This window comes from Benincasa hispida, chromosome 4 (genome assembly GCF_009727055.1).
Source record: "Benincasa hispida cultivar B227 chromosome 4, ASM972705v1, whole genome shotgun sequence".
In the NCBI taxonomy this organism is placed as follows: domain Eukaryota; kingdom Viridiplantae; phylum Streptophyta; class Magnoliopsida; order Cucurbitales; family Cucurbitaceae; genus Benincasa; species Benincasa hispida.
Window position 1 is genome coordinate 6,599,202 of NC_052352.1, and position 15,996 is coordinate 6,615,197.

The following is a 15,996-nucleotide window of genomic DNA, read 5'->3' on the forward strand; positions in this document are numbered from 1 at the left end:
TAAAGGCAACAATGTCCTAATTGCTGAAAGATTGAAACAATTCATGCGACGTTCTTAGGAGATTTCATAAGAGTCAGTTTGAAAGAAAGCTGGCGGACCACTAACTTCTAGAAATATTTCATGAATTGACTGTCCTAAAATTAAGTTAACTCTAGTGCATGTGAAAAAAATAGAGGCATGTGTTTCATCATTGAAATCATAATTGGCAAAAAGAAAAAAATCGGTGACTTACTAAATTAATCAATGTGTAATGATTGCGCCGACTAAAGAGGATGCGATGATAAAATATCAAAGTTAAAATGCGATGCGAGAGTGTAAAATTTGGAATAGACAAGGTCAAGGAAAGATACAACCTCCAAATTTTCTTTGTCGCCCGCATTATTTGCGATCGCATCCTTCTTTGCGGCAAACTGCTTTCTTTGATTGCGGTGGCGGAATAACTTAGTTGCGTCTTTCGTGTAGCTCATCCACATTCACCACGATCGTTACAAAGAAAACATTGAGAGGATCAAATAAAAGACAAAGTTAGCAAATCATTTACCACGATCGCCCCCACTCCCCTCCCCCCCCCTTTTTTTAGAAATGCAAAGAGTAAAAAGAATGTAAAGATGATAACGGATATAAGGAGGTAGAATTGAGTTCATGAAGATTTCAAAGGATACTTCAAAAAAATATTGCGTCCCTGATAAATTTGAATCGCATAACAATTGTAGGGATCGTTTATTCCTTTCAATCTAGCCTTTCTACGTCTAAGGCGATTTTCTCTTCTTTTCTCGTTCTTCTAGGATCTTGATTGCCTCAATCTAAAGCTTTTTCCCGTTAACGTTCATCACGGTTTCTCCCTTGTGTACATCAATTTGAGCGTGACCGGTTGATAGGAATGGTCGTCCCAATATGATGGGTGCATCTTCGTCCTCTTTATGGTCCAGAATGATGAAGTCTGCTGGTAAAATGAACTTGTCAATTGATACCGCAACATCCTTCAATTCTCCCTCGGGGTGTACTCTCCACGAGTAGGAGAGTCTTCGTCGTGGGCATTAGTTTTCCCATATTCAATCATTTGAAAATGGACAGTGGCATTAAGTTTATACTCGTTCCGAGATCGCATAGTGCTTGACCAATGTAGACCTCTCCAATTGAGTAAGGTATCGTGAAGCTTCCTGGGTCGCGCATTTTTGTGGGATCATAGTATTTTGCGTTACTGTCACTGTAGTGATCTTTCCTTCATCATTCGATTTCTTTTTCAATCCTTGCGGGAATGATGGTAGTTGTACTTCTGTTTCGTGTTCTAGAGGCTTGAAGGTGGGCGCAACTTCTGGGTTCATCTTTTCGGGCTCTTCTGGATCATATATCAACGGGTTCTTGGTTGTCAACGCATTCAGGTTGATTCTGGTAAGCTCTTCCCTTTCTTTCGCTTTCATTTTTTCGCTTAGCAAAGAGACTGCTAGGCATTGTTCCCTTTCTATACCCTCAGAGTTGCGAGGGAGCTCAGTTGAGCTCGACAACACTCCTTGCAGTCTAGTTTTTAGTTCGCCCACAATCTGTCCTATCTGAATTTCGAGATTGCGAATGGACATCGCTTGATTCTGAAGCACTGTTTCATTCTTTTCAATATATTGCTTCAGTAAACTCTCCAAAGATGAAGATTGCGGCGCCTGCGAACTGCTGGCTTGGTTTTGCATTTCATCGTTTGTTCGCGGGAAAAATCCTTGTGGCCCTTCCTTTTGCGCCACTATTTGGAAATTTTTTTGTTGATTTTTCCACACAAAGTTAGGGTGGTTTCTCCACTCGGAGTTGTACGTATCAGAGAAATGGTTATTCTTTATAAAGCATACTGACTGCAGATTCCTTAGGCATTCTTCAATCGGATGTGCTTCTCCACAAATGACATAACACGTGGTCGTTTGAGCGATTGCGTTGACTTACCCTTTATGCTACATACATACAACGCATGCTTCTAGTTACTCATGCGTAATGTAAAGAGAGTGAACAAATGTAGAAATGCAGTTTCCATTCTATAATGGAAATCAAAATACAGAATGACAATGTGAAATAAAGATAAGGAGCCTGGTAGTAATTTCTTGCTTCCCAAGGTTTTTACACTGTTTTCTCTACTCTGTTCAAAGAATATTCTAGCTTTCGCAAGAGTCGGCCCTCTCTCCATTTTCCACGCTCCCTGGCACTCTCTCAAGCTGACCAGGACGATCTTTCGGCGTCTTCTCTCTTTTCTCGCCTCCGCCTTCTAAGTATAAGAAAACTATGAACAAAGGCTAACTATCTTCTATATGGCTCAGCTGGAATAAAATCCGAACTGAACTCTCTGAACTCCTTTAATGAAGGTGACCTTCGGTATTTATAGAGCTTCAGGGTGAAGAGCTTTTTCTCTCAAATGATTGCACTGATGGGATGTCATTAATTCTTTGTCTGATACGCCGAATAATTGTCATCGAAAAGTTGAGTGTACTTACTACAGTGTCATTAACGGTTTGTTAACTAATTTCGGATTCGACCATCATCAGCTTTCTGTCCCATTGTGATTTATTAAGCTTTCACCTTGATGCGCCAGTTTTATGCGGCCACCTTCTTGAGCAGATCTTCGTGAACGCATATGATCACATAGCCTTGCGGTCGCAATCTCTTATGCGTTCGGACGCTAATTTCCTTGGATCACAATTTTGCTTTGCGTCAACGCATTTTCTACATAAAATACATAAGTTAGCTGCTTTAATGCGATGGATGCATGCGATCGCAATGTTCTAAATTTAATGCTTTTTATGCAATTTTATATATTTTTACTGTCGCAATCCTTCATTTTTTTTATATCTTTGTGATGTAATAACGTGCATTTCTGCCCGTTATCACACCCCCAAATTTAAAACATTGCTTGTCCTCAAGCATAAACTAAAGATTTTCTCTAGAAAGTCGACCGCCTTCTTCTTTCCTAGATTTCTCAAGGTTGCCTTATTCAATTCCTATGTACCAAAATCTCCAAGTTTAACCTTCAAAAAGACTTTACTAGTTTCCAGGGCATTGCATGATTTATTTCATAAAAAAAACCTTTTCAACTGGGGTGTTTTCAAATGATTTTTATCCTTGCGTAGTTTAGATATATATTCCGTGCTTCCCTGAGGTTCGACCCTGGACTTGCCTCTTATACTACAAGTTAGTATAAGTAGTTCGTTCGATGATTTATAAATATTATTTGCATAGGTGCGGGTTTACGGGTGATGGTAAACTCCAGCCTGCCAATGGTATTAATATAAACATATTTATATTAAATTTAATTACATGAATCTCATTCATATAATTATATCATATATAATTAATTCCCTCAATTAATTTGAACACTTTGAATTAATCCAAAACTAATTTTCAATTAAATCTTTGTTGAGCTACAGAAGGGACTTTATGGACCTTTAGATCGAAGCTCCAATGGTACTTGGATAACTAATTAAACTCTTTAATTAAATTACCCAACTTCCATTAACTGTCGGTCATTTCACTAAAGATCGAAAGCTACACTCTTTGCACTACAAATATATTTTTATGTCCATTGAATATAACCAATCAATAGTGCAATGACCCTTCACAAATTGCTCGTAAATATAGCTTGGCCAAAATTACCGTTTTGCCCCTGTAGTTACATCTAACTCCTTAAGTACCACTGATTCCTCTAATGAACAATAAGTCATAGTCCAACTATTACCAAGTCACTCTCGAGCCAGGAAAGGGTGTGGCCACTATGTTTAAGCCTTGGAATAAGCCCTTAAGAGAGAAATTTATCTACTTACCTCGACATCGGGGAATAAGTGAATTCCGTCTTGTGTAATTGTGTTCCCAGCTCCCTGGTCAGACGAATCCCCAAAATGATAGGTTTATTGAGTTGGCAATCTGGCCACTCTCACCCATACAAATCAAAGGACTGCCTTCATGAGCAAGAGTTCAAAACTCACTCAAGATTCAGGTCATGTCACCTATGGTCATCCTAGTGAAAAGTAAGTCTCTATTATTAATGGTGTTATATAATGAGACTAATCATTTCGTTCCGGTTTATACAAATTCTTTGTATAGGATACCTTTACCCACATGTCTCCATATGAATGATCAGGATCAGATCATTTGTAACACTTTACAACACTTATAACACCTACAAAGCGGACCATATCTGTAGTATCACCAGGATAAGGTACCCAACTTTATTCATCTACTACAAACCGTTTATGTTATTATTTAAATAAGATCCACATGTATGTCTCTACATACTTGTTTAAATTACAAAAATAACCTAGGATCTTTAGTTTATTGGATTGAGTGTATGTTTATAAAATAACAATTATTTTATTAATAACAACTTGTTTATACAATGTTTACAAACTACAAGAATACAAAAGATTTAGGACACCAATCCCAACAGGTGCACCTTTATTTTCAGTGGCTTAATCATAGAAACTCCAAAGTTAAGCGTGATTAGCTTAGAGCAATTCTATGTTAGGTGACCTCTTGAGAATTTTTCTAGGATACTTGTGAGTGAGGACAAAACATGCATGTGAGTCAAGGCCATTATGTGTCTAATCTGGATTTCGAATCCTAGGCCTGGGGATTACACCAGTCAACTATATGTTTCATGACATGTTGTTTTCAATGAACTTGTCTTCCTGTGTTCTAAATCCTCCTTTTCCTCTAGTCCTATTAAATCTCTCTTGTCGGATATGAGTTATTCCTTGTCTAGTCCTATTACTCAATCCCCTCCTTTTGATACAAGTTTTTCATCATCAATTCCTCTAGGTTTTGAATCTAGTGTCATAACTTCAACATGTCTTGCTCGCCATGATTCTCCTTATTCCAATGAACCATCTCCTAAATTTGGACCTCTTCCAGTCCAAGCACCTCCTCCATCTAAACCATTTCCTATATCTCTTCCCTTAAATCACTCACTCTTCCCAGTTCTTTATCACCACCCTCTTTTCTATCCAGCCCACCATCCCTTCTTCTCAACCTATCCAACCTATATCTCCTTCCCCACCTCCACATCCTACATCACAACCACCTTCCACAAATATTCATCCCATGGTTACCAGATCTAAAGTCAACATCTTTAAACCACTTGGCATATTCACTTCTTTTTTATGCCAGAACTTCCTAGTGAACCCATTTCATTCTGATTTACTGTTAAATGTGTTAAATGGAGAGAGGCAATGGTCAAGAATGGTACTTTGGTGCTTGTTTCGAATTTTCCTTCCTTTAAGGTCACAAGAGGCAAATGGGTATATAAGTTGAAACTAAAACCAAATGGTGAGATTGAAAGGTATAGGACTAGGCTAGCTGCTCATGGCTATGATCAAGCCTATGACATCAATTACTTCGAAAACTTTAGTCCAGTTTTAAAGCCCGCCAATATTCGCCTTGTTTTTAGTCTTGTTGTACAGTTTAATTGGCATATTAAACATCTTGATGTTCACAACGCTTTTTTAAATGGTGATCTCCACGAGGATGTTTACATGATTCAACCAGCCAGGTTCATTTCTAAAAATAAACCTTCTCATATGTGTAAATTGCAAAAGGCTCTCTATGATTTAAAATAGAGTCCGTGTGAATGGTTTATAAAAACGTATGATAGAGTTGACATTCAACATACGGAAGCTGTTAGGATCCTAAACACTCTAACTACATCAATTTTAGTGGATTAGCATGCATGTTCATGATAATAACAGAAATAGGGTTTCTAGAATACAACCTTTGATTAATTCTCAAAATTGTTCCAAATCTCTACAAATTTCTTCTTCAATCTTTGAAGTACACTACCAGAAGAGTCTTCTCTATTATTCTCAGGCCTTAGATTGGATTGTGGGATCCAAATTGAGATGAATTTGAAGAAGAAAAGAAGAGAGTTTTTATTTTTTATCAAACTGAAATGAGGGATTAATTTTGCTTGAAAATTCCAAATTTTCCAACCTCTAACCATCTAAATAATCTTCTATTTTTATAGAAGATTTACATGCAACTGAATTGCATGATTATATGACACTTAATAAACCACTCTGATACTTGGATTGTGGGGGAAATGTGGGGAAAACTCATTTTTCCCATTAATTTCCAATTAATTTCAATTTATCATATAAATTAAACTAATAGAAAAATAATTGAATTTGAATTTGAATTCATAAATTCAAATTTTAATAAAATTAATACAATTTTTTTTTTTTTAACAATTTAACTAATTAAAAATTATTTGATATCACATATTAAATTATTTTTAAAAAATCAATCCAAAACATGAATCCTTATTCATGTGTTCAATATTTAAATTCTATTTAAATATTTTCTAACTCTCCGACATATATAATTTGGTAACTAAATGTTTAATTATATCGAATATAATAATCCAAAACCTAAACCGAATTTGAATATTTCAAATTTTCTCAATAATTTGATATCACAAATTAATTTTTTTTAAAAAAAAATCAATCCAAAACATAAATCTTTATTCATGTGTTCAATACTTAAATTGTATTTAAATATTTTCTAACTCTCCGACACATTTAATTCGATAATTAAATATTTCATTATATCGAATATAATAATCCAAACCCTAAACCGAATTTGACATTTCAAATTCTCTCAATACACTATTCTAAGGTTTAATCCTTTTACGAGCTAGTAGGGGACCTAATGGGCCTGTAGATCATGAGCCCAACGATTTGAGATTGATTGGCCAAACTCTTTAAACTAATTAATCAATATTCGTTAACTATTGAAACACTCCACTATAGCTCAGTAGTTGCACTCTCCTCACTGTAGATATATTTTTGTCTACTTGATTTAATCATAATCAGTAAGTCGATCTTTCACAGGTTGTTCATATTTACAGCTAGGTCAAAATTATCATTTTACCCCTATAATACATCTTGCTTCTTAAGTCTCCACTGATCATTTAATAAACAATTTGTTTATGGTCCTACCAATAAACCAAGTCCTTCTCAGCAATAGAGAGGGTGGGGGCCCCTTTGTTCAAGACCAGGAGTCAGTTAACCCTAAAATGGGTAGGAGTAAATTTTGTTTTGCAAGACTATGTCCCTAGCTATCTATCCGGTCTTAACCCTGAAATGGGAGGTTTATTGAGCGGCGATGTTGAGCTACTCTCACCCATGCAGATTAAAGGATAATCCCGAATAAACAGGAGTTCATAGTTAACTAAGGATTAATATTGAGTTGCCTTAGGTCATCGAATTAATAGTCAGTTTTAACATTAAACAGTCATTATAAAGAAAAGTGATTATTTCGTGGTTCAGTCTTATGCAAACATCTTTTGCATAGGATGACTCCACTCGCATGTCTCCACATGAACGACTTTGGGATCACATCATTTGTATCAATATACAAAGCAGGCCGCATCCATAGTATCCCCAGGATAAGGTACCCAAGCCTAACCATATATTTATAGACCGTTTTGGCTATATATTCAAACTTGATCCTTTTATGTCTCTACATAAAATTTAAGTATTCATGTTATAGTCATCGATTCGTTAGTTTATTGGACTTAGGAATCTATAAATGCAATTTATATGTTTAATAACAACTTTATTGAAACATCTCATTAACATCTTTATTGTAAATAGAAATATGTTTAAAGTTTACAAACTGCGAGTTTTAAGACATATAACCTAACAGCATAATGCATGTCTTTTGAGTTGGAATTTCTATACTTCTAAGTCTGATTCCTCAATGTTTATCTATTGAATGTAGGCTATATTAATCATTGTTTTATACGTTGATGATATATTGGTTGTTGACAACAATCTGAAGTTAATTGAACATTGCGTATCGTATTTGAATTCTTTGTTTGCCCTTAAAGATCTTGGTGACCTGTCCTATTTCTTAGGAATTGTGGTAAAACAAACTACAGATCTTCTTTATCTCTCACAGACTAAATTTTTTATGATTTGTTAAATCGAGCTGGCATGGCTTCAGTAAAGTCTTTAAATACTCCAATGGTTGTTTGCTCTTTATTGTCTTTAAATGACAGTCCTTTATTCCATGATTCGTCTTTGTATAGGAGTATTGTAGGTGCTCTTCAATATTGTACTCTCACACGGCCAAACTTATCTTCTTTGGTTAACAAAGTCTGTCAATTTCTTCATGCTCCCACTGTTAATCATTGGACTGTTGTGAAAGGAATTTTGCGTTATTTACAGGCAACTAGTAATCTTGGTTTAGATTTTTCAAAGTCCCGCGACTTGCCTATGACTTGTTATGCAGATGTTGATTGGGTTACTTGTCCTGTTGATCAACGGAGTACGAGTGGTTTCTGTGTTTTTCTTGGATCGAATTTGATTTCTTGGTCCTCGAGTAAACAAAAAAGTTGCATCTCGCTTTAATGTTGAGGCTGAATATCGAGGTATGTCCAATGCTACTGCAGAACTTATTTGGATTCAATCGCTACTGTTTGAATTACTGGAGTCCCTTGCATCTGTGTCATTATTGCTCTGTGACAATATTAGTGCTACCTATTTAGCAGGAAATCCTTTTTTTTTTTCATAATTACTCGAAACTCATTGAAATTGATGATCATTTTATACGTGAACGTGTGGCCCATGAACAACTCATTATTTGGTTAGTTCACTTGGAAGATCAATTAGGCGATATTATGACGAAGCCCCTACTGAGTACTCACTTCTGTTGCCTTCGTAGCAAGCTCTCTATTCAGCCTCATCCAGTATCGACTGAGGATGGATGAAAGAATATATTTGCAGGGTTATTTTTCTATATCTTCTTCAGGGCTAAAAATGCTTTATTCTTTGTTATTCTTTTCTATTATCTTTTGGCCAATCATGTATCTTCATGTAGCGTGTATTTCTCCTATATATGTTGTACCTTATTCCCTCTTTTGAATCAGTGAAATTTACTGGTTTTTCCTCAATTTATTGAATATTACTCATATTGGTAATATTTTATGATGTTTCATGAAGGTTTTTACGAAATAATCGAAACTTAATACCATGTTTTAGATAATATGAACATTTTTACCAAATAATAGAAATATTATTCACCCTGATGTTAATATCTAATCTATAGAAATTTAATGTCATACTTTGTATGCATAATTAGGAATCCCTATTGTCTATAATAGGATTTTTTTTTTTTTTCTTTTTTCTAATATGCATATTTTACAAATCTGGTGGGGGCTTAAAAAAGAGTCATGGAAATATTTTAATACTCGTCTTTTTTTGGGACAAAATTAAATACTAGGATGGATTGTAAAAATATCTCTTTTTTTTTTTTTTAATAAGATTGGTAGAAGATTTTATATTCGAGAAATATACACATCTTTATGCATATGAAAATTAAGATAAAATGTATTAAAGATAAATGTACCTAAATATTTTCGTATATATAGAATGTATGTCAAAATTAACTTAATTCACATATAATATAATCCTTGTGAGATCGAAGGTACTTTCTATTAAATGTGAAATATGTAATTATTAATATAAATATTTGACGTTGGCTGTGGATCTGAGATACCATCTTCACAATCATTGAGGAAAAGGGGGAAAAATGAATGGTTTAGGGTTATTTCTGCTATTCATTTTCTCTGTTTTCTCTCATTCATTTGTTACCATTGCCGCCTCATCCTTTCACGATGGCCGTCAAACGTTGCCGGAGCTGAAGCAATCCACCAAATGGTCCAAATCTGCCTTCCTCTTCACCTCTCCTCCACCTCCTAGTCCTCCGGCGGCTTTCCTCTTCCTCTCTCCACCTCCTCCTGCGCGACGCTTCTTAAGATCTCCTACTCCTCTACCTCCGAGTCCTCCGGCGGCATTCCTGTTTCTGTCTCCACCACCTCCTTCTGCGTTTCTGTTTACCTCTCCGCCGCCGCCGGAGCGGTTGGTGGAGTGATGTGAGAGACTGTACGGAGGATCAAGTAGGGCGGAGGAACAGCAGATGGGCTTTTTTCAAGCTAAAGCCCATTCGTAAGGTAACACAAAAAGCTAATGTGTGTAATGTAATTTTTGTTAAAACACCGAAATATAAATTTACCCTTATCTTCTCTTATTTATTATTATTATATTTTTTCCGTTTTGTTTTTCTGTTTTCTCACAAATAATTACGAGAAGAAAAATATTTAGGTGCATCTCGGACATCACTTATATTTGTACATTCCATCAAATTATCCAATCATAACTTGTCATCTAGTAAATTTTGTCTTTTCTTTTTTTTTAAATATCTTGACATTTTTTTTTATGTGAGTGATAAGAAGAGAAGCACAAAGATGGATGATATTCGAGATACATCCAAGTATTACATATTACAAAATAGTATATATAGAGAGGTTAACTAAGCTAATTTCAGAGATTGGTAAATAAGTTATTGAAAAAAAAAAAAAAAAAAAAAAAAAAAAAAAAAAAAAAAAAAAAAGTGGCTATATGTTGTTTAGCCTTCCAAAACTTTGATAGGCCTCCATGAATTGATTTGTTTGCTAGAAGTGCAAATGATGAGTCACCCATGATCTAGCCTAAGTTACCCCAATTTCAAGTGTGTGCACTAATCATATGGTTCTCCAATCTTAGAAACTCAAGTTAGTATGATTTATTAGACATAAAATTGAAAATCTATAGATAGTGGACCTTTTTTCTAGCTTTCTTCTCTCTAATAAAAAACTTGTTTCAAATTGTTATTTGTTTACATAATTTTAAGAAATCCAATCCAACTTAAGTAATATAAAGATTGGGTTGCCCTCTCTAACCGAATTAGACTGGTTGGAAAATTGATTAATTTAAAAATTTGAGTGGATAGAATTGATGTTAATAATTCGTGGAGTCATAGCGAGAGAGCATTGGGCCTATTATTGATCAGAAGTTCCGACCAAAGTAGAATTGGAAATGTGGAACTCTACCGTGGATTGGGCCTTCAAATGGCCTAGGCTATTTGGGTTCTCATTAGGCCCACGTTCTGGATAGCTTAGTCGGCCTGTCATGGAGCCCAAGCCCATTTGCTTCTCTGCAGCTATACACATTAAACATATTAGAAAGTAATTTAACTATATATTCTTTTCCCAAAAAAAAAAAATTACATTTATCAGTAAAGTAATTTAACTATATATTCTTTTCCCAAAAAAAAGTTTACATTTATCAGAAAATTTCTTCAATCATACTTGAGGGGACACTAAGAAAAGCATTATCAATATTTGTATATTTGTAAAACAGAATATATCTTCAGGCATGTCCATTTTTTGATAAATTAGAGAATCGAACTTATACCAATAGGATAATGCACGAAGAAATATCTTCAAACCTCGGATAAAAACAAAAAATCAACATATCTAGTGAAACTATACCAAATAGTTTTAAATTTGGGCACTTGTAAAAAGGACCAAACAAATTATTATTAATTAGGTCGTATTGTTTGTAAAAATAATAAAAATGAAACTCAACCCATATATAAATATGTAAAATGTTGCTAATGCCCTCACTATTGATATACAGTTAATACATCTGATACCCCATCTAATACCTTTTGATACACTTGATACAATTGATATCCCTTGTTGCACTCGATGCCCCTTAATACACTATTAATGTACACTTAATACCTCTAATATATTCGATGCCTCTTGATACACTTAATACCTCTTGATATACTTGATACCCTTTAATACACTTCATATAATATTGATGTACACTTAATACACATTTGATGTACATTTGATACACTTATGGTCAAACTCACTTTCAAGTTTTCTTTCAATTTCTAATTCTTATACTTTATAGTAGATATATTCCTATACTTGATAGCCTAACTGTATTCAAAATCTTTAACATCAAAACAAATACAACTAAGTTTTAGAAGACAAATATCAAATGAAAATATTTACACTTCATCTTCTTCACTACATAACAAATCATTGGTATTATCTTAACTCAAATCTTGGTACTAAGAATGGTTTGAGAACCATACCAAAAATAGAGATAAGCAATGGATCAAAAAAGAGCAATCTGTCACATAGTTATTGATAAATCATTTACGTTATAAAATCTTTAGAAATTTGGGTTTCAAATTCATAAATCTTCCATAAAAGCTTTGAAAGAAGAAACCATCCAAAGGAACAAAAGGAAAACTAAAGAAAAAAAGTAAATATATTACAGAATGGAATAAGAAGAAAAACAGAGCAAGGGCAACAACATGAAACCGACACAAAGTGCAACAACATGTAAACGAGGCATTCAAACTGCATCAATTTCATACCCAATTGAAGAAGATCACTCGATCACTCAAACCCCCAACAATTTCAATTCTTTCCATTTCCTTAATCGAAACCCTACTGGCTCGACCCGACCCAATTCCCACGTGGGCATTAGACCTATAATCGAAATCTTCCATGGCTTCCTTCGAGAGCATGAGTTCGACGATCATGGAAATGGTGCGCAAATGGGTTGGGTAGCAATTTCACGAGCCCTAATGAAAATTTGGTGAATGAAAAAGGGTTGAAGATGATAAGGGACATTGGTTTTAGTAAGCATAGAGGAAATTGCAGACCAAGAGAATGAATCTTGAGTTAGAACATCACGTCGTTTTTGTCGTTGCTTGTGGATTCGACCGGTCTGAGATCGCGCAATGGTAAGGTAGTCGTGTATTGGGTGAAATTTTATTTTTCAAGAATAAAAGTAACCACCTTTGGTCGGAGAATTTTGAATTGGAAGTCTTCCTTTTATACTCCAACTTTGGAATGTGGGTTTGGGCACAACGGGTATCATATCTTAGAGGGGGTGAGAAAATAGACCAATATGAGTTCGGTAGACGTCCCACACGCATGCTGCATCTGGTCGGGTGAGGCGTCTGTGTGATTATTTTTTTAATAAAAATATTATTTGTATTTTATTTTTATTATTTATTATTTTATTTTCTAATAGTCCTCCGCGTGCGTGTCTTTTGCTTTTTCCGACCCGCCCTCGTATGTTCAGAGGTTGCCGGTCTCTTTCTCACGCAGCAATTCCACTCTGAAGGCCTATAAAAAGGCGTGACCTTTAGCAGTCAATCAGAAAAGGGTGTCTATTCTGGTCGGTAACGGTGCATTTCCGATCGGATTTCCTTTTTGGGTTTTTTATCCTAAGAACAACGTGACAGTATTCCTGACCTGCTCGCACATTTGGGCAGGGCCGCGAAACGTCTTCAGAGAACGAGCTCCGCGACTCAGCCTATAAGGGGCTTCTGTTTTGCAAGTCCATTCTTTGCTCGACCGCCGTGACTAGAGATGTCCAATTTCCTCACGAGGGACGGGGATTCCCCGATTAGGCGGGAATGGGGGAGGGAGTGGGGGGAAATTCCCCCTGAGCTAAACGGGGACGGGACGGGAATGCATTCCTCGTCCCCGCCCCCGACCTCGACCCTGCTACAATAGCTTTTACATATTTATTTAGTATAGTTATCTAATGTTATGTATTTATTATTATATAAATATTACATTTACAGTTCAAATTTGATTTTTCTTTTTTTTTTTTTTTTGAAATATAATGAATATGTTTAAATTTAGATTATATATGTAATAATTTGATTTATATTTATTTCTTACTACTAAAAAAATTAATTAACTTTTTAGGCCAAAATTTGAGTAATTTATCTTTAATTCAAATTGTCATATAAAACTAACCATAATAAACAATTTATGATAAAGTTAATTATTTAATTAAAATTTGCTCACATTAGTGATTTAAATTAATTGACTTTTTACAAAAAAAAAAAAAAAAAAGGTAACAGGAAAAAATTCCCTATGGAGAACCCGATCCCCGTGGGGAATTTCACGGGGATGGAGAATGAAATGGGGAGCGGGTACGGGGATGGGGAATGGCATCCCCGGCCCTGCCCTGTGGATATCTCTAACCGTGACCTGACCGTTTGCTGCTGTTATATTCGTCGTCTGATGGTCTTGCCATTTACAACATCGTGCCATGTGTATCATTGCTTGAGTGGACGGTGTTGGCGGCTAGAGGAAGAAGAAAAGGAAGAAGACGAGGGTTTCATTGTGGGAAATTTAGGAATAATAAAGAATCTAAAAATATGATTTTAAAAAATTGTCATAGGTGCGAACTATAAAAAGTGGGTGATACACTTTGCAATATTATATTCCTAAATTGCTACCGACTATAGCTTCTCTTTCAATCTTGGGATAAGATTTGGTTATGCCCCTAGAGCTTTTAAATGGTTAAAAAAATACTTTGTAGAAAATATTCAAGCCTAAAAGGGTATTAAAAAAGATAGGGAGAAAAAGTATGATATAGTGTAAAAATAAATGGGTTTTCATCCATATACTATTGTTAAGCCATTTTTCAATTGTTTTGATCGACTAAAGATATTCATGCATCTTTTTAAATTCACATGTTTTATTGAAAGAAGGTAGAGGTATATATTATTGATCATCGACACACTATCCGTATGCTAATAATAAATACATTTTTGAATTATTTGTTGAAAGTTTAAGGATATAAATGAGACAAGGTACGAACTTCAATGCATTTTCTATAATTTAACCAAAACAATCCAAGATTAATATATTTAAGAAATATAAAATATTTGGTAAGAATTTAATTTTAATAAAGGAAAAAGAAAGTGGAGAATCCCACATTGATTAAATCAATAAGGATATGTCTTTTTATTTACCCCTATCTTTCTTTGTAGGTTTAGGCCTTAAGGGACACCTCTGTTTTAAAATAGGTGAGGAGGTGGGCAAATGTGGGTATGGTTGTCATTCTTAGGTGTGGTGAGGCAAGATACATATGTGTGAAATTTTTTTTATTAAAAAAAGAGGTTTTTGTTTTGTTTTGTTTTGTTTTAATTTCATTTTTAATTTAAAAATAATTATTTCCATACATTCAATTCAGTCATCCAAATTTACCGTGGTCATCCGTTTTTTTCGTTTCGTTTTCGCTCAGTGCAGACGTATGCACGTTACTCCTTCGTTGCGCACTCATTGCCTTTGGAGCTTGAGAAGGGAGGCATAACCATCAATCATATTTCTTCCCTACTTGCTTTTCTTCTTTCCTTCCATGTTTTTCGAGCACAGTCAATCTAGAGGGGTGTTAGAATTCTGATCGCTTCCAATGCAGTTTTGATCGAGACAGATGGATAAAACTAAAGGGTCTATAGTAGATGGATAAGGTCGGTGATAGCTCTGAAAAAGAGTTATTGTTTCTAACTTAATTCGGACTCGTTATTGGATTTTATGTGTTTATTTTCCTATTTTTGTAGATACCGAGCAACTATGAGGTATAATTGGTGATTTGGAGTTGAACAGGGTTAATTTAAAGCAATTTGGAGGTGATTTGAGCATCTAGGCTTCAAATGAGTCAAAAAGACCAAATTGCCCCAACTTCAACGTCGCAACGTTAATGATTTGCATTGGCTTGACGCTTGCCCAACGCTATAAGACAGAATGGGTAATGTTGCAACGCTACGATGTTGAAGATGGAGAAACCTTCACGCGTGTGCAGGTGAGTGTCAGCTTAGCATTGGACTTTCGTGCCTGACGCTCGAGACCAGCCGCATCAACGTTGCAACACTTCGAATAGCATTGCGACGTTGTCCCTTTTTCTATAAATATAATTCTTCTGATTTAGGTCAGGGGTGTCAAAAATTAACGGGAACATGATGATTTATATGGAGGCCGAGGAAAGACCTTATTTTCTTCCTTTCCCTCTTTATTTTCAGTATCACTAGAATAGTTTTTAGTTTGATTTTGGATGATGAACGTGTATTAGACTGTACCTCGTTGGTTTGTCTATGAATCGATGAGGTAATTCTTTTATTTAGTTCTTGGATCGAGCATTCATGTAAATTATTGAGTTTTCTGCCCAACTTTGTGTTTTAATTCAGAATTGTGTTTTCTTTGAATCTTGCTTGATTTCGAATTGTATTTGTGTGTTGGATTGACACTCCTATCATGATTGCAATTCTATCACTAGTTAATCTCGAACTCGCACGTATCCTAGTAGTTTGTCTATGCTT

At 35.1% G+C, this 15,996-nt stretch overlaps 1 long non-coding RNA gene across 1 annotated transcript; it reads left to right on the forward strand.

Moving 5' to 3' along the window:
• Nucleotides 1–7,909: 7,909 nt before the first annotated feature.
• Nucleotides 7,910–10,193, forward strand: LOC120075289. Its single transcript, XR_005481277.1, has 2 exons — nt 7,910–8,395; nt 8,616–10,193. It is a non-coding gene; the product is annotated as an uncharacterized LOC120075289 (long non-coding RNA).
• Nucleotides 10,194–15,996: the final 5,803 nt, after the last annotated feature.